We start from the raw sequence: 26,052 nt of genomic DNA, 5'->3' as shown, positions 1-26,052 counted from the left end.
TCATGGCGACGATGCTGTCATAATGGTCGTCATGGCGACGATGATGTCATAATGGTGGTCATGGGAACGGTGATGTCATGATGTCATAATGTTCGTCATGGCGACGAAGATGTCATGATTGTCATGGCGACTGTGATTTAATAATCGACGTAATGGCTACGATGATGTCATAATGGTCGTCATGGCAACGGTGGTGTAATAATGGTCGTCATGGGGATGGTGATGTCATAATGGTCGTCATGGAGACGGTGATGTCATAATGGTTGTCATGGCGACGATGATGTCATAATGGTCGTCATGGCGACGGTGATGTCATAACGGTTGTCGTGGCGACGATGATGTCATAATGGTCAACATGGCGACGATGATGTCATAATGGTTGTCATGGCAACGGTGATGTCATAATGGTCGTCATGGTAACGGTGATGTCATGATGTCATAGTGGTCGTCATGGCGACGAAGATGTCATAATGGTTGTCATGGCGACTGTGATTTAATAATGGTCGTAATGGCTACGATGATGTTATAACGTTCATCATGGCGACGATGATGTCATAATGGTCGTCATGGCGACGATGATGTCATATTGTTTGTCAGTAGTCATGGCGACGATGATGTCATAATGGTCGTCAAGGTGACGGTGATGTCATAATGGTTGTCAAGGCAATGATGATGTCATAATGGTCGCCATGGCGACGATGATGTCATAATGGTCATCATGGCGACGGTGATGTCATAATGGTTGTCAGTAGTCATGGCGACGATGATGTCATAATGGTCGCCATGGCGACGATGATGTCATAATGGTCGCCATGGCGACAATGATGTCATAATGGTTGTCATGGCGACGATGATGTCATAATGATCGTCATGGCGACGATGATGTCATATTGTTTGTCAGTAGTCATGGTGACGATGATGTCATAATGGTCGCCATGGCGACGATGATGTCATAATGGTCGCCATGGCGACGATGATGTCATAATGGTCGCCATGGCGACGATGATGTCATAATGGTTGTCATGGCGACGATGATGTCATAATGGTCGTCATGGCGACGATGATATCATATTGGTTGTCATGGCGATGATGATGTCATAATGGTTGCCATGGTGACGATGATGTCATAAGGGTCGTCATGGCGACGATAATGTCATAACGGTCATCATGGCGATGATGATGTCATAATGGTCGTCATGGCGACGATGATGTCATAATGGTCATCATGGCGACGGTGATGTCATAATGGTTGTCATGGCGATGATTATTTCATAATGGTCGCCATGGCGACAATGATGTCATAATCGTCGTCATGGCGACGGTGATGTCATAATGGTTGTCATGGCGATGATGATGTCATAATGGTCGTCATGGCGACGATTATGTCATATTGGTCGTCATGGCAACGGTGATGTAATAATGGTCGTCATGGCGATGGTGATGTCATAATGGTTGTCATGGCGACGATTATGTCATAATGGTCGTCATGGCAACGATGATGTCATAATGGTCGTCATGGCGATGGTGATGTCATAATCGTCGTCATTGTGACTATGATGTCATAATGGTCGCCATGGCGACGATGATGTCATAATGGTCGTCATGGCGACAATATTGTCATAACGGTCATCATGGCGATGATGATGTCATAATGGTCGTCATGGCGACGATGATATCATAATGGTCGTCATGGCAACGGTGGTGTCATAATGGTCGTCATGGCGATGGTGATGTCATAATGGTTGTCATGGCGACGATTATGTCATGATGGTCGTCATGGCAACGATGATGTCATAATGGTGGTCATGGCGACGATGGTGTCATATTGTCTGTCATGGTGATTATGATGTCATAATGGTCGTCATGGCGACGATGATGTCATAATGGTCGTCATGGCAACGAAGATGTCATAATGGTTGTCATGGCAACGGTGGTGTAATAATGGTCGTCATGGCGATGGTGATGTCATAATGGTTGTAATGGCGACGATTATGTCATAATGGCCGTCATGGCAACGATGATGTCATAATGGTCGTCATGGCGACGGTGATGTCATAATGGTCGTCATGGCAACGGTGATGTCATAATGGTGGTCATGGGAACGGTGATGTCATGATGTCATAATGGTCGTCATGGCGACGAAGATGTCATAATGGTTGTCATGGCGACTGTGATTTAATAATCGACGTAATGGCTACGATGATGTCATAATGGTCGTCATGGTGACGATGATGTCATAATGGTCGACATGGCGACGATGATGTCATAATGGTTGTCATGGCGACGATGCTGTCATAATTGTCATCATGGTGAAGATGATATCATATTGGTCGTCATGGCGATGATGATGTCATAATGGTTGACATGGCGACGATGATGTCATAATGGTCGTCATGGCAACGGTGGTGTAATAATGGTCTTCATGGCGATGGTGATGTCATAATGGTCGTCATGGTTACGGTGATGTAATAATGGTTGTCATGGCAACGGTGATGTCATAATGGTCGTCATGGCAACGGTGATGTCATGATGTCATAATGGTCGTCATGGCGACGAAGATGTCATAATGGTTGTCATGGCGACTGTGATTTAATAATGGTCGTAATGATTACGATGATGTTATAACGGTCATCATGGCGACGATGATGTCATAATTGTTGTCATGGCGACGATGGTGTCATAATGGTCGTCATGGCGACGATGATATCATATTGGTTGTCATGGCGATGATGATGTCATAATGGTTGCCAATGTGACGATGATGTCATAATGGTCGTCATGGCAACGAAGATGTCATAATGGTCGTCATGGTGACGGTGATGTAATAATGGTTGTCATGGCAACGGTGATGTTATAATGGTCATCATGGCAACGGTGATGTCATGATGTCATAATGGTCGTCATGGCGACGAAGATGTCATAATGGTTGTCATGGCGACTGTGATTTAATAATGGTCGTAATGGCTACGATGATGTTATAACGGTCATCATGGCGACGATGATGTCATAATTGTTGTCATGGCGACGATGGTGTCATAATGGTCGTCATGGCGACGATGATATCATATTGGTTGTCATGGCGATGATGATGTCATAATGGTTGCCATGGTGACGATGATGTCATAAGGGTCGTCATGGCGACGATAATGTCATAACGGTCATCATGGCGATGATGATGTCATAATGGTCGCCATGGCAACGATGATGTCATAATGGTCGTCATGGCAACGGTGATGTCATAATGGTCGTCATGGCAACGGTGGTGTAATAATGGTCGTCATTGCGATGGTGATGTCATAATGGTTGTAATGTCGACGATTATGTCATAATGGATGTCATGGCGACGATGATGTCATGATGGTTGTCATGGCGACGATGATGTCATAATGGTCGTCATGGCGATGATGCTGTCATAATGGTCGTCATGGCGACGATGATGTCATAATGGTGGTCATGGGAAAGGTGATGTCATGATGTCATAATGGTCGTCATGGCGACGAAGATGTCATAATGGTTGTCATGGCGACTGTAATTTAATAATCGACGTAATGGCTACGATGATGTCATAATGGTCGTCATGGCGACGGTGATGTCATAATGGTCGCCATGGCGACGATGATGTCATAATGGTTGTCATGGGAACGATGCTGTCATAATGGTCATCATGGTGAAGATGATATCATATTGGTCGTCATGGCGATGATGATATCATAATGGTTGACATGGCGACGATGATGCCATAATGGTCGTCATGGCAACGGTGGTGTAAAAATGGTCGTCATGGGGATGGTGATGTCATAATGGTCGTCATGGTGACGGTGATATCATAATGGTTGTCATGGCGACGATGTTGTCATAATGGTCGTCATGGCGATGGTGATGTTATAACGTTTGTCGTGGCGACGATGATGTCTTAATGGTCACCATGGCGACGATGATGTCATAATGGTTGTCATGGCAACGGTGATGTCATAATGGTCGTCATGGTAACGGTGATGTCATGATGTCATAATGGTCGTCATGGCGACGAAGATGTCATAATGGTTGTCATGGCGACTGTGATTTAATAATGGTCATAATGGCTACGATGATGTTATAACGGTCATCATGGCGACGATGATGTCATAATGGTCGTCATGGCGACGATGATGTCATATTGTTTGTCAGTAGTCATGGCGACGATGATGTCATAATGGTCGTCATGGTGACGGTGATGTCATAATGGTTGTCAAGGCAATGATGATCTCATAATGGTCGCCATGGCGACGATGATGTCATAATGGTCATCATGGCGACGGTGATGTGATAATGGTTGTCAGTAGTCATGGCGACGATGATGTCATAATGGTCGCCATGGCGACGATGATGTCATAATGGTCGTCATGGCAACGGTGATGTCATAATTGTCGTCATGGCAACGGTGGTGTAATAATGGTCGTCATGGCGATGGTGATGTCATAATGGTTGTAATGGCGACGATTATGTCATAATGGCCGTCATGTCAACGATGATGTCATAATGGTCGTCATGGCGATGGTGATGTCATAATGGTCGCCATGGCGACGATGATGTCATAATGGTCGTCATGGCAACGGTGATGTCATAATGGTCGTCATGGCAACGGTGGTGTAATATTGGTCGTCATGGCGATGGTGATGTCATAATGGTTGTAATGGCGACGATTATGTCATAATGGCCGTCATGGCAACGATGATGTCATAATGGTCCTCATGGCGACGATGCTGTCATAATGGTCGTCATGGCGACGATGATATCATAATGGTGGTCATGGGAACGGTGATGTCATGATGTCATAATGTTCGTCATGGCGACGAAGATGTCATGATTGTCATGGCGACTGTGATTTAATAATCGACGTAATGGCTACGATGATGTCATAATGGTCGTCATGGCAACGGTGGTGTAATAATGGTCGTCATGGGGATGGTGATGTCATAATGGTCGTCATGGAGACGGTGATGTCATAATGGTTGTCATGGCGACGATGATGTCATAATGGTCGTCATGGCGACGGTGATGTCATAACGGTTGTCGTGGCGACGATGATGTCATAATGGTCAACATGGCGACGATGATGTCATAATGGTTGTCATGGCAACGGTGATGTCATAATGGTCGTCATGGTAACGGTGATGTCATGATGTCATAGTGGTCGTCATGGCGACGAAGATGTCATAATGGTTGTCATGGCGACTGTGATTTAATAATGGTCGTAATGGCTACGATGATGTTATAACGTTCATCATGGCGACGATGATGTCATAATGGTCGTCATGGCGACGATGATGTCATATTGTTTGTCAGTAGTCATGGCGACGATGATGTCATAATGGTCGTCAAAGTGACGGTGATGTCATAATGGTTGTCAAGGCAATGATGATGTCATAATGGTCGCCATGGCGACGATGATGTCATGATGGTCATCATGGCGACGGTGATGTCATAATGGTTGTCAGTAGTCATGGCGACGATGATGTCATAATGGTCGCCATGGCGACGATGATGTCATAATGGTCGCCATGGCGACAATGATGTCATAATGGTTGTCATGGCGACGATGATGTCATAATGATCGTCATGGCGACGATGATGTCATATTGTTTGTCAGTAGTCATGGTGACGATGATGTCATAATGGTCGCCATGGCGACGATGATGTCATAATGGTCGCCATGGCGACGATGATGTCATATTGGTTGTCATGGCGATGATGATGTCATAATGGTTGCCATGGTGACGATGATGTCATAAGGGTCGTCATGGCGACGATAATGTCATAACGGTCATCATGGCGATGATGATGTCATAATGGTCGTCATGGCGACGATGATGTCATAATGGTCATCATGGCGACGGTGATGTCATAATGGTTGTCATGGCGATGATTATTTCATAATGGTCGCCATGGCGACAATGATGTCATAATCGTCGTCATGGCGACGGTGATGTCATAATGGTTGTCATGGCGATGATGATGTCATAATGGTCGTCATGGCGACGATTATGTCATATTGGTCGTCATGGCAACGGTGATGTAATAATGGTCGTCATGGCGATGGTGATGTCATAATGGTTGTCATGGCGACGATTATGTCATAATGGTCGTCATGGCAACGATGATGTCATAATGGTCGTCATGGCGATGGTGATGTCATAATCGTCGTCATTGTGACTATGATGTCATAATGGTCGCCATGGCGACGATGATGTCATAATGGTCGTCATGGCGACAATATTGTCATAACGGTCATCATGGCGATGATGATGTCATAATGGTCGTCATGGCGACGATGATGTCATATTGTTTGTCAGTAGTCATGGCGACGATGATGTCATAATGGTCGTCAAGGTGACGGTGATGTCATAATGGTTGTCAAGGCAATGATGATGTCATAATGGTCGCCATGGCGACGATGATGTCATAATGGTCATCATGGCGACGGTGATGTCATAATGGTTGTCAGTAGTCATGGCGACGATGATGTCATAATGGTCGCCATGGCGACGATGATGTCATAATGGTCGCCATGGCGACAATGATGTCATAATGGTTGTCATGGCAACGGTGATGTCATAATGGTCGTCATGGTAACGGTGATGTCATGATGTCATAGTGGTCGTCATGGCGACGAAGATGTCATAATGGTTGTCATGGCGACTGTGATTTAATAATGGTCGTAATGGCTACGATGATGTTATAACGTTCATCATGGCGACGATGATGTCATAATGGTCGTCATGGCGACGATGATGTCATATTGTTTGTCAGTAGTCATGGCGACGATGATGTCATAATGGTCGTCAAGGTGACGGTGATGTCATAATGGTTGTCAAGGCAATGATGATGTCATAATGGTCGCCATGGCGACGATGATGTCATAATGGTCATCATGGCGACGGTGATGTCATAATGGTTGTCAGTAGTCATGGCGACGATGATGTCATAATGGTCGCCATGGCGACGATGATGTCATAATGGTCGCCATGGCGACAATGATGTCATAATGGTTGTCATGGCGACGATGATGTCATAATGATCGTCATGGCGACGATGATGTCATATTGTTTGTCAGTAGTCATGGTGACGATGATGTCATAATGGTCGCCATGGCGACGATGATGTCATAATGGTCGCCATGGCGACGATGATGTCATAATGGTCGTCATGGCGACGATGATATCATATTGGTTGTCATGGCGATGATGATGTCATAATGGTTGCCATGGTGACGATGATGTCATAAGGGTCGTCATGGCGACGATAATGTCATAACGGTCATCATGGCGATGATGATGTCATAATGGTCGTCATGGCGACGATGATGTCATAATGGTCATCATGGCGACGGTGATGTCATAATGGTTGTCATGGCGATGATTATTTCATAATGGTCGCCATGGCGACAATGATGTCATAATCGTCGTCATGGCGACGGTGATGTCATAATGGTTGTCATGGCGATGATGATGTCATAATGGTCGTCATGGCGACGATTATGTCATATTGGTCGTCATGGCAACGGTGATGTAATAATGGTCGTCATGGCGATGGTGATGTCATAATGGTTGTCATGGCGACGATTATGTCATAATGGTCGTCATGGCAACGATGATGTCATAATGGTCGTCATGGCGATGGTGATGTCATAATCGTCGTCATTGTGACTATGATGTCATAATGGTCGCCATGGCGACGATGATGTCATAATGGTCGTCATGGCGACAATATTGTCATAACGGTCATCATGGCGATGATGATGTCATAATGGTCGTCATGGCGACGATGATATCATAATGGTCGTCATGGCAACGGTGGTGTCATAATGGTCGTCATGGCGATGGTGATGTCATAATGGTTGTCATGGCGACGATTATGTCATGATGGTCGTCATGGCAACGATGATGTCATAATGGTGGTCATGGCGACGATGGTGTCATATTGTCTGTCATGGTGATTATGATGTCATAATGGTCGTCATGGCGACGATGATGTCATAATGGTCGTCATGGCAACGAAGATGTCATAATGGTTGTCATGGCAACGGTGGTGTAATAATGGTCGTCATGGCGATGGTGATGTCATAATGGTTGTAATGGCGACGATTATGTCATAATGGCCGTCATGGCAACAATGATGTCATAATGGTCGTCATGGCGACGGTGATGTCATAATGGTCGTCATGGCAACGGTGATGTCATAATGGTGGTCATGGGAACGGTGATGTCATGATGTCATAATGGTCGTCATGGCGACGAAGATGTCATAATGGTTGTCATGGCGACTGTGATTTAATAATCGACGTAATGGCTACGATGATGTCATAATGGTCGTCATGGTGACGATGATGTCATAATGGTCGACATGGCGACGATGATGTCATAATGGTTGTCATGGCGACGATGCTGTCATAATTGTCATCATGGTGAAGATGATATCATATTGGTCGTCATGGCGATGATGATGTCATAATGGTTGACATGGCGACGATGATGTCATAATGGTCGTCATGGCAACGGTGGTGTAATAATGGTCTTCATGGCGATGGTGATGTCATAATGGTCGTCATGGTTACGGTGATGTAATAATGGTTGTCATGGCAACGGTGATGTCATAATGGTCGTCATGGCAACGGTGATGTCATGATGTCATAATGGTCGTCATGGCGACGAAGATGTCATAATGGTTGTCATGGCGACTGTGATTTAATAATGGTCGTAATGATTACGATGATGTTATAACGGTCATCATGGCGACGATGATGTCATAATTGTTGTCATGGCGACGATGGTGTCATAATGGTCGTCATGGCGACGATGATATCATATTGGTTGTCATGGCGATGATGATGTCATAATGGTTGCCAATGTGACGATGATGTCATAATGGTCGTCATGGCAACGAAGATGTCATAATGGTCGTCATGGTGACGGTGATGTAATAATGGTTGTCATGGCAACGGTGATGTTATAATGGTCATCATGGCAACGGTGATGTCATGATGTCATAATGGTCGTCATGGCGACGAAGATGTCATAATGGTTGTCATGGCGACTGTGATTTAATAATGGTCGTAATGGCTACGATGATGTTATAACGGTCATCATGGCGACGATGATGTCATAATTGTTGTCATGGCGACGATGGTGTCATAATGGTCGTCATGGCGACGATGATATCATATTGGTTGTCATGGCGATGATGATGTCATAATGGTTGCCAATGTGACGATGATGTCATAATGGTCGTCATGGCAACGAAGATGTCATAATGGTCGTCATGGTGACGGTGATGTAATAATGGTTGTCATGGCAACGGTGATGTTATAATGGTCATCATGGCAACGGTGATGTCATGATGTCATAATGGTCGTCATGGCGACGAAGATGTCATAATGGTTGTCATGGCGACTGTGATTTAATAATGGTCGTAATGGCTACGATGATGTTATAACGGTCATCATGGCGACGATGATGTCATAATTGTTGTCATGGCGACGATGGTGTCATAATGGTCGTCATGGCGACGATGATATCATATTGGTTGTCATGGCGATGATGATGTCATAATGGTTGCCATGGTGACGATGATGTCATAAGGGTCGTCATGGCGACGATAATGTCATAACGGTCATCATGGCGATGATGATGTCATAATGGTCGCCATGGCAACGATGATGTCATAATGGTCGTCATGGCAACGGTGATGTCATAATGGTCGTCATGGCAACGGTGGTGTAATAATGGTCGTCATTGCGATGGTGATGTCATAATGGTTGTAATGTCGACGATTATGTCATAATGGATGTCATGGCGACGATGATGTCATGATGGTTGTCATGGCGACGATGATGTCATAATGGTCGTCATGGCGATGATGCTGTCATAATGGTCGTCATGGCGACGATGATGTCATAATGGTGGTCATGGGAAAGGTGATGTCATGATGTCATAATGGTCGTCATGGCGACGAAGATGTCATAATGGTTGTCATGGCGACTGTAATTTAATAATCGACGTAATGGCTACGATGATGTCATAATGGTCGTCATGGCGACGGTGATGTCATAATGGTCGCCATGGCGACGATGATGTCATAATGGTTGTCATGGGAACGATGCTGTCATAATGGTCATCATGGTGAAGATGATATCATATTGGTCGTCATGGCGATGATGATATCATAATGGTTGACATGGCGACGATGATGCCATAATGGTCGTCATGGCAACGGTGGTGTAAAAATGGTCGTCATGGGGATGGTGATGTCATAATGGTCGTCATGGTGACGGTGATATCATAATGGTTGTCATGGCGACGATGTTGTCATAATGGTCGTCATGGCGATGGTGATGTTATAACGTTTGTCGTGGCGACGATGATGTCTTAATGGTCACCATGGCGACGATGATGTCATAATGGTTGTCATGGCAACGGTGATGTCATAATGGTCGTCATGGTAACGGTGATGTCATGATGTCATAATGGTCGTCATGGCGACGAAGATGTCATAATGGTTGTCATGGCGACTGTGATTTAATAATGGTCATAATGGCTACGATGATGTTATAACGGTCATCATGGCGACGATGATGTCATAATGGTCGTCATGGCGACGATGATGTCATATTGTTTGTCAGTAGTCATGGCGACGATGATGTCATAATGGTCGTCATGGTGACGGTGATGTCATAATGGTTGTCAAGGCAATGATGATCTCATAATGGTCGCCATGGCGACGATGATGTCATAATGGTCATCATGGCGACGGTGATGTGATAATGGTTGTCAGTAGTCATGGCGACGATGATGTCATAATGGTCGCCATGGCGACGATGATGTCATAATGGTCGTCATGGCAACGGTGATGTCATAATTGTCGTCATGGCAACGGTGGTGTAATAATGGTCGTCATGGCGATGGTGATGTCATAATGGTTGTAATGGCGACGATTATGTCATAATGGCCGTCATGTCAACGATGATGTCATAATGGTCGTCATGGCGATGGTGATGTCATAATGGTCGCCATGGCGACGATGATGTCATAATGGTCGTCATGGCAACGGTGATGTCATAATGGTCGTCATGGCAACGGTGGTGTAATATTGGTCGTCATGGCGATGGTGATGTCATAATGGTTGTAATGGCGACGATTATGTCATAATGGCCGTCATGGCAACGATGATGTCATAATGGTCCTCATGGCGACGATGCTGTCATAATGGTCGTCATGGCGACGATGATATCATAATGGTGGTCATGGGAACGGTGATGTCATGATGTCATAATGTTCGTCATGGCGACGAAGATGTCATGATTGTCATGGCGACTGTGATTTAATAATCGACGTAATGGCTACGATGATGTCATAATGGTCGTCATGGCAACGGTGGTGTAATAATGGTCGTCATGGGGATGGTGATGTCATAATGGTCGTCATGGAGACGGTGATGTCATAATGGTTGTCATGGCGACGATGATGTCATAATGGTCGTCATGGCGACGGTGATGTCATAACGGTTGTCGTGGCGACGATGATGTCATAATGGTCAACATGGCGACGATGATGTCATAATGGTTGTCATGGCAACGGTGATGTCATAATGGTCGTCATGGTAACGGTGATGTCATGATGTCATAGTGGTCGTCATGGCGACGAAGATGTCATAATGGTTGTCATGGCGACTGTGATTTAATAATGGTCGTAATGGCTACGATGATGTTATAACGTTCATCATGGCGACGATGATGTCATAATGGTCGTCATGGCGACGATGATGTCATATTGTTTGTCAGTAGTCATGGCGACGATGATGTCATAATGGTCGTCAAAGTGACGGTGATGTCATAATGGTTGTCAAGGCAATGATGATGTCATAATGGTCGCCATGGCGACGATGATGTCATGATGGTCATCATGGCGACGGTGATGTCATAATGGTTGTCAGTAGTCATGGCGACGATGATGTCATAATGGTCGCCATGGCGACGATGATGTCATAATGGTCGCCATGGCGACAATGATGTCATAATGGTTGTCATGGCGACGATGATGTCATAATGATCGTCATGGCGACGATGATGTCATATTGTTTGTCAGTAGTCATGGTGACGATGATGTCATAATGGTCGCCATGGCGACGATGATGTCATAATGGTCGCCATGGCGACGATGATGTCATATTGGTTGTCATGGCGATGATGATGTCATAATGGTTGCCATGGTGACGATGATGTCATAAGGGTCGTCATGGCGACGATAATGTCATAACGGTCATCATGGCGATGATGATGTCATAATGGTCGTCATGGCGACGATGATGTCATAATGGTCATCATGGCGACGGTGATGTCATAATGGTTGTCATGGCGATGATTATTTCATAATGGTCGCCATGGCGACAATGATGTCATAATCGTCGTCATGGCGACGGTGATGTCATAATGGTTGTCATGGCGATGATGATGTCATAATGGTCGTCATGGCGACGATTATGTCATATTGGTCGTCATGGCAACGGTGATGTAATAATGGTCGTCATGGCGATGGTGATGTCATAATGGTTGTCATGGCGACGATTATGTCATAATGGTCGTCATGGCAACGATGATGTCATAATGGTCGTCATGGCGATGGTGATGTCATAATCGTCGTCATTGTGACTATGATGTCATAATGGTCGCCATGGCGACGATGATGTCATAATGGTCGTCATGGCGACAATATTGTCATAACGGTCATCATGGCGATGATGATGTCATAATGGTCGTCATGGCGACGATGATGTCATATTGTTTGTCAGTAGTCATGGCGACGATGATGTCATAATGGTCGTCAAGGTGACGGTGATGTCATAATGGTTGTCAAGGCAATGATGATGTCATAATGGTCGCCATGGCGACGATGATGTCATAATGGTCATCATGGCGACGGTGATGTCATAATGGTTGTCAGTAGTCATGGCGACGATGATGTCATAATGGTCGCCATGGCGACGATGATGTCATAATGGTCGCCATGGCGACAATGATGTCATAATGGTTGTCATGGCAACGGTGATGTCATAATGGTCGTCATGGTAACGGTGATGTCATGATGTCATAGTGGTCGTCATGGCGACGAAGATGTCATAATGGTTGTCATGGCGACTGTGATTTAATAATGGTCGTAATGGCTACGATGATGTTATAACGTTCATCATGGCGACGATGATGTCATAATGGTCGTCATGGCGACGATGATGTCATATTGTTTGTCAGTAGTCATGGCGACGATGATGTCATAATGGTCGTCAAGGTGACGGTGATGTCATAATGGTTGTCAAGGCAATGATGATGTCATAATGGTCGCCATGGCGACGATGATGTCATAATGGTCATCATGGCGACGGTGATGTCATAATGGTTGTCAGTAGTCATGGCGACGATGATGTCATAATGGTCGCCATGGCGACGATGATGTCATAATGGTCGCCATGGCGACAATGATGTCATAATGGTTGTCATGGCGACGATGATGTCATAATGATCGTCATGGCGACGATGATGTCATATTGTTTGTCAGTAGTCATGGTGACGATGATGTCATAATGGTCGCCATGGCGACGATGATGTCATAATGGTCGCCATGGCGACGATGATGTCATAATGGTCGCCATGGCGACGATGATGTCATAATGGTTGTCATGGCGACGATGATGTCATAATGGTCGTCATGGCGACGATGATATCATATTGGTTGTCATGGCGATGATGATGTCATAATGGTTGCCATGGTGACGATGATGTCATAAGGGTCGTCATGGCGACGATAATGTCATAACGGTCATCATGGCGATGATGATGTCATAATGGTCGTCATGGCGACGATGATGTCATAATGGTCATCATGGCGACGGTGATGTCATAATGGTTGTCATGGCGATGATTATTTCATAATGGTCGCCATGGCGACAATGATGTCATAATCGTCGTCATGGCGACGGTGATGTCATAATGGTTGTCATGGCGATGATGATGTCATAATGGTCGTCATGGCGACGATTATGTCATATTGGTCGTCATGGCAACGGTGATGTAATAATGGTCGTCATGGCGATGGTGATGTCATAATGGTTGTCATGGCGACGATTATGTCATAATGGTCGTCATGGCAACGATGATGTCATAATGGTCGTCATGGCGATGGTGATGTCATAATCGTCGTCATTGTGACTATGATGTCATAATGGTCGCCATGGCGACGATGATGTCATAATGGTCGTCATGGCGACAATATTGTCATAACGGTCATCATGGCGATGATGATGTCATAATGGTCGTCATGGCGACGATGATATCATAATGGTCGTCATGGCAACGGTGGTGTCATAATGGTCGTCATGGCGATGGTGATGTCATAATGGTTGTCATGGCGACGATTATGTCATGATGGTCGTCATGGCAACGATGATGTCATAATGGTGGTCATGGCGACGATGGTGTCATATTGTCTGTCATGGTGATTATGATGTCATAATGGTCGTCATGGCGACGATGATGTCATAATGGTCGTCATGGCAACGAAGATGTCATAATGGTTGTCATGGCAACGGTGGTGTAATAATGGTCGTCATGGCGATGGTGATGTCATAATGGTTGTAATGGCGACGATTATGTCATAATGGCCGTCATGGCAACGATGATGTCATAATGGTCGTCATGGCGACGGTGATGTCATAATGGTCGTCATGGCAACGGTGATGTCATAATGGTGGTCATGGGAACGGTGATGTCATGATGTCATAATGGTCGTCATGGCGACGAAGATGTCATAATGGTTGTCATGGCGACTGTGATTTAATAATCGACGTAATGGCTACGATGATGTCATAATGGTCGTCATGGTGACGATGATGTCATAATGGTCGACATGGCGACGATGATGTCATAATGGTTGTCATGGCGACGATGCTGTCATAATTGTCATCATGGTGAAGATGATATCATATTGGTCGTCATGGCGATGATGATGTCATAATGGTTGACATGGCGACGATGATGTCATAATGGTCGTCATGGCAACGGTGGTGTAATAATGGTCTTCATGGCGATGGTGATGTCATAATGGTCGTCATGGTTACGGTGATGTAATAATGGTTGTCATGGCAACGGTGATGTCATAATGGTCGTCATGGCAACGGTGATGTCATGATGTCATAATGGTCGTCATGGCGACGAAGATGTCATAATGGTTGTCATGGCGACTGTGATTTAATAATGGTCGTAATGATTACGATGATGTTATAACGGTCATCATGGCGACGATGATGTCATAATTGTTGTCATGGCGACGATGGTGTCATAATGGTCGTCATGGCGACGATGATATCATATTGGTTGTCATGGCGATGATGATGTCATAATGGTTGCCAATGTGACGATGATGTCATAATGGTCGTCATGGCAACGAAGATGTCATAATGGTCGTCATGGTGACGGTGATGTAATAATGGTTGTCATGGCAACGGTGATGTTATAATGGTCATCATGGCAACGGTGATGTCATGATGTCATAATGGTCGTCATGGCGACGAAGATGTCATAATGGTTGTCATGGCGACTGTGATTTAATAATGGTCGTAATGGCTACGATGATGTTATAACGGTCATCATGGCGACGATGATGTCATAATTGTTGTCATGGCGACGATGGTGTCATAATGGTCGTCATGGCGACGATGATATCATATTGGTTGTCATGGCGATGATGATGTCATAATGGTTGCCATGGTGACGATGATGTCATAAGGGTCGTCATGGCGACGATAATGTCATAACGGTCATCATGGCGATGATGATGTCATAATGGTCGCCATGGCAACGATGATGTCATAATGGTCGTCATGGCAACGGTGATGTCATAATGGTCGTCATGGCAACGGTGGTGTAATAATGGTCGTCATTGCGATGGTGATGTCATAATGGTTGTAATGTCGACGATTATGTCATAATGGATGTCATGGCGACGATGATGTCATGATGGTTGTCATGGCGACGATGATGTCATAATGGTCGTCATGGCGATGATGCTGTCATAATGGTCGTCATGGCGACGATGATGTCATAATGGTGGTCATGGGAAAGGTGATGTCATGATGTCATAATGGTCGTCATGGCGACGAAGATGTCATAATGGTTGTCATGGCGACTGTAATTTAATAATCGACGTAATGGCTACGATGATGTCATAATGGTCGTCATGGCGACGGTGATGTCATAATGGTCGCCATGGCGACGATGATGTCATAATGGTTGTCATGGGAACGATGCTGTCATAATGGTCATCATGGTGAAGATGATATCATATTGGTCGTCATGGCGATGATGATATCATAATGGTTGACATGGCGACGATGATGCCATAATGGTCGTCATGGCAACGGTGGTGTAAAAATGGTCGTCATGGGGATGGTGATGTCATAATGGTCGTCATGGTGACGGTGATATCATAATGGTTGTCATGGCGACGATGTTGTCATAATGGTCGTCATGGCGATGGTGATGTTATAACGTTTGTCGTGGTGACGATGATGTCTTAATGGTCACCATGGCGACGATGATGTCATAATGGTTGTCAAGGCAACGGTGATGTCATAATGGTCGTCATGGTAACGGTGATGTCATGATGTCATAATGGTCGTCATGGCGACGAAGATGTCATAATGGTTGTCATGGCGACTGTGATTTAATAATGGTCATAATGGCTACGATGATGTTATAACGGTCATCATGGCGACGATGATGTCATAATGGTCGTCATGGCGACGATGATGTCATATTGTTTGTCAGTAGTCATGGCGACGATGATGTCATAATGGTCGTCATGGTGACGGTGATGTCATAATGGTTGTCAAGGCAATGATGATCTCATAATGGTCGCCATGGCGACGATGATGTCATAATGGTCATCATGGCGACGGTGATGTGATAATGGTTGTCAGTAGTCATGGCGACGATGATGTCATAATGGTCGCCATGGCGACGATGATGTCATAATGGTCGTCATGGCAACGGTGATGTCATAATGGTCGTCATGGCAACGGTGGTGTAATAATGGTCGTCATGGCGATGGTGATGTCATAATGGTTGTAATGGCGACGATTATGTCATAATGGCCGTCATGTCAACGATGATGTCATAATGGTCGTCATGGCGATGGTGATGTCATAATGGTCGCCATGGCGACGATGATGTCATAATGGTCGTCATGGCAACGGTGATGTCATAATGGTCGTCATGGCAACGGTGGTGTAATATTGGTCGTCATGGCGATGGTGATGTCATAATGGTTGTAATGGCGACGATTATGTCATAATGGCCGTCATGGCAACGATGATGTCATAATGGTCCTCATGGCGACGATGCTGTCATAATGGTCGTCATGGCGACGATGATATCATAATGGTGGTCATGGGAACGGTGATGTCATGATGTCATAATGTTCGTCATGGCGACGAAGATGTCATGATTGTCATGGCGACTGTGATTTAATAATCGACGTAATGGCTACGATGATGTCATAATGGTCGTCATGGCAACGGTGGTGTAATAATGGTCGTCATGGGGATGGTGATGTCATAATGGTCGTCATGGAGACGGTGATGTCATAATGGTTGTCATGGCGACGATGATGTCATAATGGTCGTCATGGCGACGGTGATGTCATAACGGTTGTCGTGGCGACGATGATGTCATAATGGTCAACATGGCGACGATGATGTCATAATGGTTGTCATGGCAACGGTGATGTCATAATGGTCGTCATGGTAACGGTGATGTCATGATGTCATAGTGGTCGTCATGGCGACGAAGATGTCATAATGGTTGTCATGGCGACTGTGATTTAATAATGGTCGTAATGGCTACGATGATGTTATAACGTTCATCATGGCGACGATGATGTCATAATGGTCGTCATGGCGACGATGATGTCATATTGTTTGTCAGTAGTCATGGCGACGATGATGTCATAATGGTCGTCAAAGTGACGGTGATGTCATAATGGTTGTCAAGGCAATGATGATGTCATAATGGTCGCCATGGCGACGATGATGTCATGATGGTCATCATGGCGACGGTGATGTCATAATGGTTGTCAGTAGTCATGGCGACGATGATGTCATAATGGTCGCCATGGCGACGATGATGTCATAATGGTCGCCATGGCGACAATGATGTCATAATGGTTGTCATGGCGACGATGATGTCATAATGATCGTCATGGCGACGATGATGTTATATTGTTTGTCAGTAGTCATGGTGACGATGATGTCATAATGGTCGCCATGGCGACGATGATGTCATAATGGTCGCCATGGCGACGATGATGTCATATTGGTTGTCATGGCGATGATGATGTCATAATGGTTGCCATGGTGACGATGATGTCATAAGGGTCGTCATGGCGACGATAATGTCATAACGGTCATCATGGCGATGATGATGTCATAATGGTCGTCATGGCGACGATGATGTCATAATGGTCATCATGGCGACGGTGATGTCATAATGGTTGTCATGGCGATGATTATTTCATAATGGTCGCCATGGCGACAATGATGTCATAATCGTCGTCATGGCGACGGTGATGTCATAATGGTTGTCATGGCGATGATGATGTCATAATGGTCGTCATGGCGACGATTATGTCATATTGGTCGTCATGGCAACGGTGATGTAATAATGGTCGTCATGGCGATGGTGATGTCATAATGGTTGTCATGGCGACGATTATGTCATAATGGTCGTCATGGCAACGATGATGTCATAATGGTCGTCATGGCGATGGTGATGTCATAATCGTCGTCATTGTGACTATGATGTCATAATGGTCGCCATGGCGACGATGATGTCATAATGGTCGTCATGGCGACAATATTGTCATAACGGTCATCATGGCGATGATGATGTCATAATGGTCGTCATGGCGACGATGATATCATAATGGTCGTCATGGCAACGGTGGTGTCATAATGGTCGTCATGGCGATGGTGATGTCATAATGGTTGTCATGGCGACGATTATGTCATGATGGTCGTCATGGCAACGATGATGTCATAATGGTGGTCATGGCGACGATGGTGTCATATTGTCTGTCATGGTGATTATGATGTCATAATGGTCGTCATGGCGACGATGATGTCATAATGGTCGTCATGGCAACGAAGATGTCATAATGGTTGTCATGGCAACGGTGGTGTAATAATGGTCGTCATGGCGATGGTGATGTCATAATGGTTGTAATGGCGACGATTATGTCATAATGGCTGTCATGGCAACGATGATGTCATAATGGCCGTCATGGCGATGGTGATGTCATAATGGTCGTCATGGCAACGGTGATGTCATAATGGTGGTCATGGGAACGGTGATGTCATGATGTCATAATGGTCGTCATGGCGACGAAGATGTCAAAATGGTTGTCATGGCGACTGTGATTTAATAATCGACGTAATGGCTACGATGATGTCATAATGGTCGTCATGGCGACGATGATGTCATAATGGTCGACATGGCGACGATGATGTCATAATGGTTGTCATGGCGACGATGCTGTCATAATGGTCATCATGGTGAAGATGATATCATATTGGTCGTCATGGCGATGATGATGTCGTAATGGTTGACATGGCGACGATGATGTCATAATGGTCGTCATGGCAACTGTGGTGTAATAATGGTCGTCATGGCGATGGTGATGTCATAATGGTCGTCATGGTGACGGTGATGTAATAATGGTTGTCATGGCAACGGTGATGTTATAATGGTCATCATGGCAACGGTGATGTCATGATGTCATAATGGTCGTCATGGCGACGAAGATGTCATAATGGTTGTCATGGCGACTGTGATTTAATAATGGTCGTAATGGCTACGATGATGTTATAACGGTCATCATGGCGACGATCATGTCATAATTGTTGTCATGGCGACGATGGTGTCATAATGGTCGTCATGGCGACGATGATATCATATTGGTTGTCATGGCGATGATGATGTCATAATGGTTGCCATGGTGACGATGATGTCATAAGGGTCGTCATGGCGACGATAATGTCATAACGGTCATCATGGCGATGATGTCATAATGGTCGCCATGGCAACGATGATGTCATAATGGTCGTCATGGCAACGGTGATGTCATAATGGTCGTCATGGCAACGGTGGTGTAATAATGGTCGTCATGGCGATGGTGATGTCATAATGGTTGTAATGTCGACGATTATGTCATAATGGATGTCATGGCGACGATGATGTCATGATGGTTGTCATGGCGACGATGATGTCATAATGGTCGTCATGGCGATGATGCTGTCATAATGGTCGTCATGGCGACGATGATGTCATAATGGTGGTCATGGGAACGGTGATGTCATGATGTCATAATGGTCGTCATGGCGACGAAGATGTCATAATGGTTGTCATGGCGACTGTGATTTAATAATCGACGTAATGGCTACGATGATGTCATAATGGTCGTCATGGCGACGGTGATGTCATAATGGTCGCCATGGCGACGATGATGTCATAATGGTTGTCATGGCGACGATGCTGTCATAATGGTCATCATGGTGAAGATGATATCATATTGGTCGTCATGGCGATGATGATATCATAATGGTTGACATGGCGACGATGATGCCATAATGGTCGTCATGGCAACGGTGGTGTAAAAATGGTCGTCATGGGGATGGTGATGTCATAATGGTCGTCATGGTGACGGTGATGTCATAATGGTTGTCATGGCGACGATGATGTCATTATGGTCGTCATGGCGACGGTGATGTCATAACGTTTGTCGTGGCGACGATGATGTCATAATGGTCGTCATGGTGACGGTGATGTCATAATGGTTGTCAAGGCAATGATGATGTCATAATGGTCGCCATGGCGACGATGATGTCATAATGGTCATCATGGCGACGGTGATGTCATAATGGTTGTCAGTAGTCATGGCGACGATGATGTCATAATGGTCGCCATGGCGACGATGATGTCATAATGGTCGCCATGGCGACAATGATGTCATAATGGTTGTCATGGTGATGATGATGTCATAATGATCGTCATGGCGACGATGATGTCATATTGTTTGTCAGTAGTCATGGTGATGATGATGTCATAATGGTCGCCATGGCGACGATGATGTCATAATGGTCGCCATGGCGACGATGATGTCATAATGGTCGCCATGGTGACGATGATGTCATAATGGTTGTCATGGCGACGATGATGTCATAATGGTCGTCAAGGCGACGATGATATCATATTGGTTGTCATGGCGATGATGATGTCATAGTGGTTGCCATGGTGACGATGATGTCATAAGGGTCGTCATGGCGACAATAATGTCATAACGGTCATCATGGCGATGATGATGTCATAATGGTCGCCATGGCGACGATGATGTCATAATGGTCATCATGGCGACGGTGATGTCATAATGGTTGTCATGGCGACGATTATTTCATAATGGTCGCCATGGCGACAATGATGTCATAATCGTCGTCATGGCGACGGTGATGTCATAATGGTTGTCATGGTGATGATGATGTCATAATGGTCGTCATGGCGACGATTATGTCATAATGGTCGTCATGGCAACGGTGATGTCATGATGTCATATTGGTCGTCATGGCGACGAAGATGTCATAATGGTTGTCATGGCGACTGTGATTTAATAATGGTCGTAATGGCTACGATGATGTCATAATGGTCGCCATGGCGATGATGATGTCATAATGGTTGTCATGGCGACGATGATGTCATAATGGTCATCATGGCGACGATGATATCATATTGGTTGTCATGGCGATAATGATGTCATAATGGTTGACATGGCGACAATGATGTCATAATGGTCGTCATGGCGACGGTGATGTCATAATGGTCGCCATGTTGACGATGATGTCATAATGGTTGTCATGGCGACGATGATGACATAATGGTCATCATGGCGACGATGATATCATATTGGTTGTCATGGCGATTATGATGTCATAATGGTCGCCATGGCGACGATGATGTCATAAGGGTCGTCATGGCGACGATAACATCATAACGGTCATAATGTCGATGGTGAGATCATCATGGTCGTCATGGCGACGATGATGTCATAATGGTCGTCATGGCAACGGTGATGTCATAATGGTCGTCATGGGAACGGTGATGTCATGATGTCATAATGGTCGTCATGGCGACGAAGATGTCATAATGGTTGTCATGGCGACTGTGATTTAATAATCGACGTAATGGCTACGATGATGTCATAATGGTCGTCATGGTGACGATGATGTCATAATGGTCGACATGGCGACGATGATGTCATAATGGTTGTCATGGCGACGATGCTGTCATAATGGTCATCATGGTGAAGATGATATCATATTGGTCGTCATGGCGATGATGATGTCATAATGGTTGACATGGCGACGATGATGTCATAATGGTCGTCATGGCAACGGTGGTGTAATAATGTTCTTCATGGCGATGGTGATGTCATAATGGTCGTCATGGTGACGGTGATGTAATAATGGTTGTCATGGCAACGGTGATGTCATAATGGTCGTCATGGCAACGGTGATGTCATGATGTCATAATGGTCGTCATGGCGACGAAGATGTCATAATGGTTGTCATGGCGACTGTGATTTAATAATGGTCGTAATGATTACGATGATGTTATAACGGTCATCATGGCGACGATGATGTCATAATTGTTGTCATGGCGACGATGGTGTCATAATGGTCGTCATGGCGACGATGATATCATATTGGTTGTCATGGCGATGATGATGTCATAATGGTTGCCATGGTGACGATGATGTCATAAGGGTCGTCATGGCGACGATAATGTCATAACGGTCATCATGGCGATGATGATGTCATAATGGTCGTCAAGGCTACGATGATGTCATAATGGTCGTCATGGCAACGGTGATGTCATAATGGTCGTCATGGCAACGTTGGTGTAATAATGGTCGTCATGGCGATGGTGATGTCATAATGGTTGTAATGGCGACGATTATGTCATAATGGCCGTCATGGCAACGATGATGTCATAATGGTCGTCATGGCGACGATGATGTCATATTGTTTGTCAGTCATCATGGCGACAATGATGTCATAATGGTCGTCATGGCGACGATGATGTCATATTGTTTGTCAGTCGTCATGGCGACGATGATGTCATAATGGCCGTCATGGCAACGGTGATGTCATAATGGTCGCCATTGCGACGATGATGTCATAATGTTTGTCATGGCGACGATGATGACAAAATGGTCATCATGGCGACGATGATATCATATTGGTTGTCATGGCGATGATGATATCATATTGGTTGTCATGGCGATGATGATGTCATAATGGTCACCATGACGACGATGATGTCATAACGGTCATCATGGCGATGGTGAGGTCATAATGGTCGTCATGGCGTCGATGATGTCATAATGGTCGTCATGGCGACGATGATGTCATAATGGTCGTCATGGCGACGATGATGTCATAATGGTCGTCATGGCAACGGTGGTGTAATAATGGTCGTCATGGTGATGGTGATGTCATAATTGTCGTCATTGTGACGATGATGTCATAATGGTCTCCATGGCGACGATGATGTCATAAGGTTCATCATGGCGACGATATTGTCATAACGGTCATCATGGCGATGATGATGTCATAATGGTTGTCATGGCGACTGTGATTTAATAATCGACGTAATGGCTACGATGATGTCATAATGGTCATCATGGCGCCGGTGATGTCATAATGGTCGCCATGGTGACGATGATATCATATTGGTCGTCATGGCGATGATGATGTCATAATGGCTGACATGGCGACGATGATGTCATAATGGTCGTCATGGCAACGGTGGTGTAATAATGGTCATCATGGCTATGGTGATGTCATAATGGTCGTCATGGCGACGATGATGTCATAATGGTCGTCATGGCGACGATGATGTCATAATGGTCGTCATGGCGACGGTGATGTCATAATGGTTGTCGTGGCGACGATGATGTCATAATGGTCGTCATGGCGACGATGATGTCATAATGGTCGTCATGGCTACGGTGATGTCATAATGGTCGTCATGGCAACGAAGATGTCATAATGGTTGTCATGGCGGCTGTGATTTAATAATGATCGTAATGGCTACGATGATGTTATAACGGTCATCATGGCGACGATGATGTCATAATGGTCGTCATGGTGATGATAAGGTCATATTGTTTGTCAGTAGTCATGGCGACGATGATGTCATAATGGTCGCCATGGCGACGATGATGTCATAATGGTCATCATGGCGACGGTGATGTCATAATGGTTGTCAGTAGTCATGGCGACGATGATGTCATAATGGTCGCCATGGCGACGATGATGTCATAATGGTCACCATGGCGACAGTGATGTCATAATGGTTGTCATGGTGATGATGATGTCATAATGATCGTCATGGCGACGATGATGTCATATTGTTTGTCAGTAGTCATGGTGATGATGATGTCATAATGGTCGCCATGGCGACGATGATGTCATAATGGTCGCCATGGCGACGATGATGTCATAATGGTCGCCATGGCGACGATGATGTCATAATGGTCGCCATGGTGACGATGATGTCATAATGGTTGTCATGGCGACGATGATGTCATAATGGTCGTCAAGGCGACGATGATATCATATTGGTTGTCATGGCGATGATGATGTCATAGTGGTTGCCATGGTGACGATGATGTCATAAGGGTCGTCATGGCGACAATAATGTCATAACGGTCATCATGGCGATGATGATGTCATAATGGTCGCCATGGCGACGATGATGTCATAATGGTCATCATGGCGACGGTGATGTCATAATGGTTGTCATGGCGACGATTATTTCATAATGGTCGCCATGGCGACAATGATGTCATAATCGTCGTCATGGCGACGGTGATGTCATAATGGTTGTCATGGTGATGATGATGTCATAATGGTCGTCATGGCGACGATTATGTCATAATGGTCGTCATGGCAACGGTGATGTCATGATGTCATATTGGTCGTCATGGCGACGAAGATGTCATAATGGTTGTCATGGCGACTGTGATTTAATAATGGTCGTAATGGCTACGATGATGTCATAATGGTCGCCATGGCGATGATGATGTCATAATGGTTGTCATGGCGACGATGATGTCATAATGGTCATCATGGCGACGATGATATCATATTGGTTGTCATGGCGATAATGATGTCATAATGGTTGACATGGCGACAATGATGTCATAATGGTCGTCATGGCGACGGTGATGTCATAATGGTCGCCATGTTGACGATGATGTCATAATGGTTGTCATGGCGACGATGATGACATAATGGTCATCATGGCGACGATGATATCATATTGGTTGTCATGGCGATTATGATGTCATAATGGTCGCCATGGCGACGATGATGTCATAAGGGTCGTCATGGCGACGATAACATCATAACGGTCATAATGGCGATGGTGAGATCATCATGGTCGTCATGGCGACGATGATGTCATAATGGTCGTCATTGCAACGGTGATGTCATAATGGTAGTCATGGCAACGGTGGTGTAATAATGGTCGTCATGGTGATGGTGATGTCATAATGGTTGTAATGGCGACGATTATGTCATAATGGTCGTCATGGGAACGGTGATGTCATGATGTCATAATGGTCGTCATGGCGACGAAGATGTCATAATGGTTGTCATGGCGACTGTGATTTAATAATCGACGTAATGGCTACGATGATGTCATAATGGTCGTCATGGTGACGATGATGTCATAATGGTCGACATGGCGACGATGATGTCATAATGGTTGTCATGGCGACGATGCTGTCATAATGGTCATCATGGTGAAGATGATATCATATTGGTCGTCATGGCGATGATGATGTCATAATGGTTGACATGGCGACGATGATGTCATAATGGTCGTCATGGCAACGGTGGTGTAATAATGTTCTT

The sequence above is a fragment of the Phyllobates terribilis genome, unplaced genomic scaffold (genome assembly GCF_046119375.1).
Source record: "Phyllobates terribilis strain yellow unplaced genomic scaffold, ASM4611937v1 Scaffold_9__5_contigs__length_417890890, whole genome shotgun sequence".
Classification (NCBI taxonomy): domain Eukaryota; kingdom Metazoa; phylum Chordata; class Amphibia; order Anura; family Dendrobatidae; genus Phyllobates; species Phyllobates terribilis.
The sequence above is the reverse complement of the archived record's forward strand: the minus strand, read 5'-3'. Positions refer to the sequence as shown.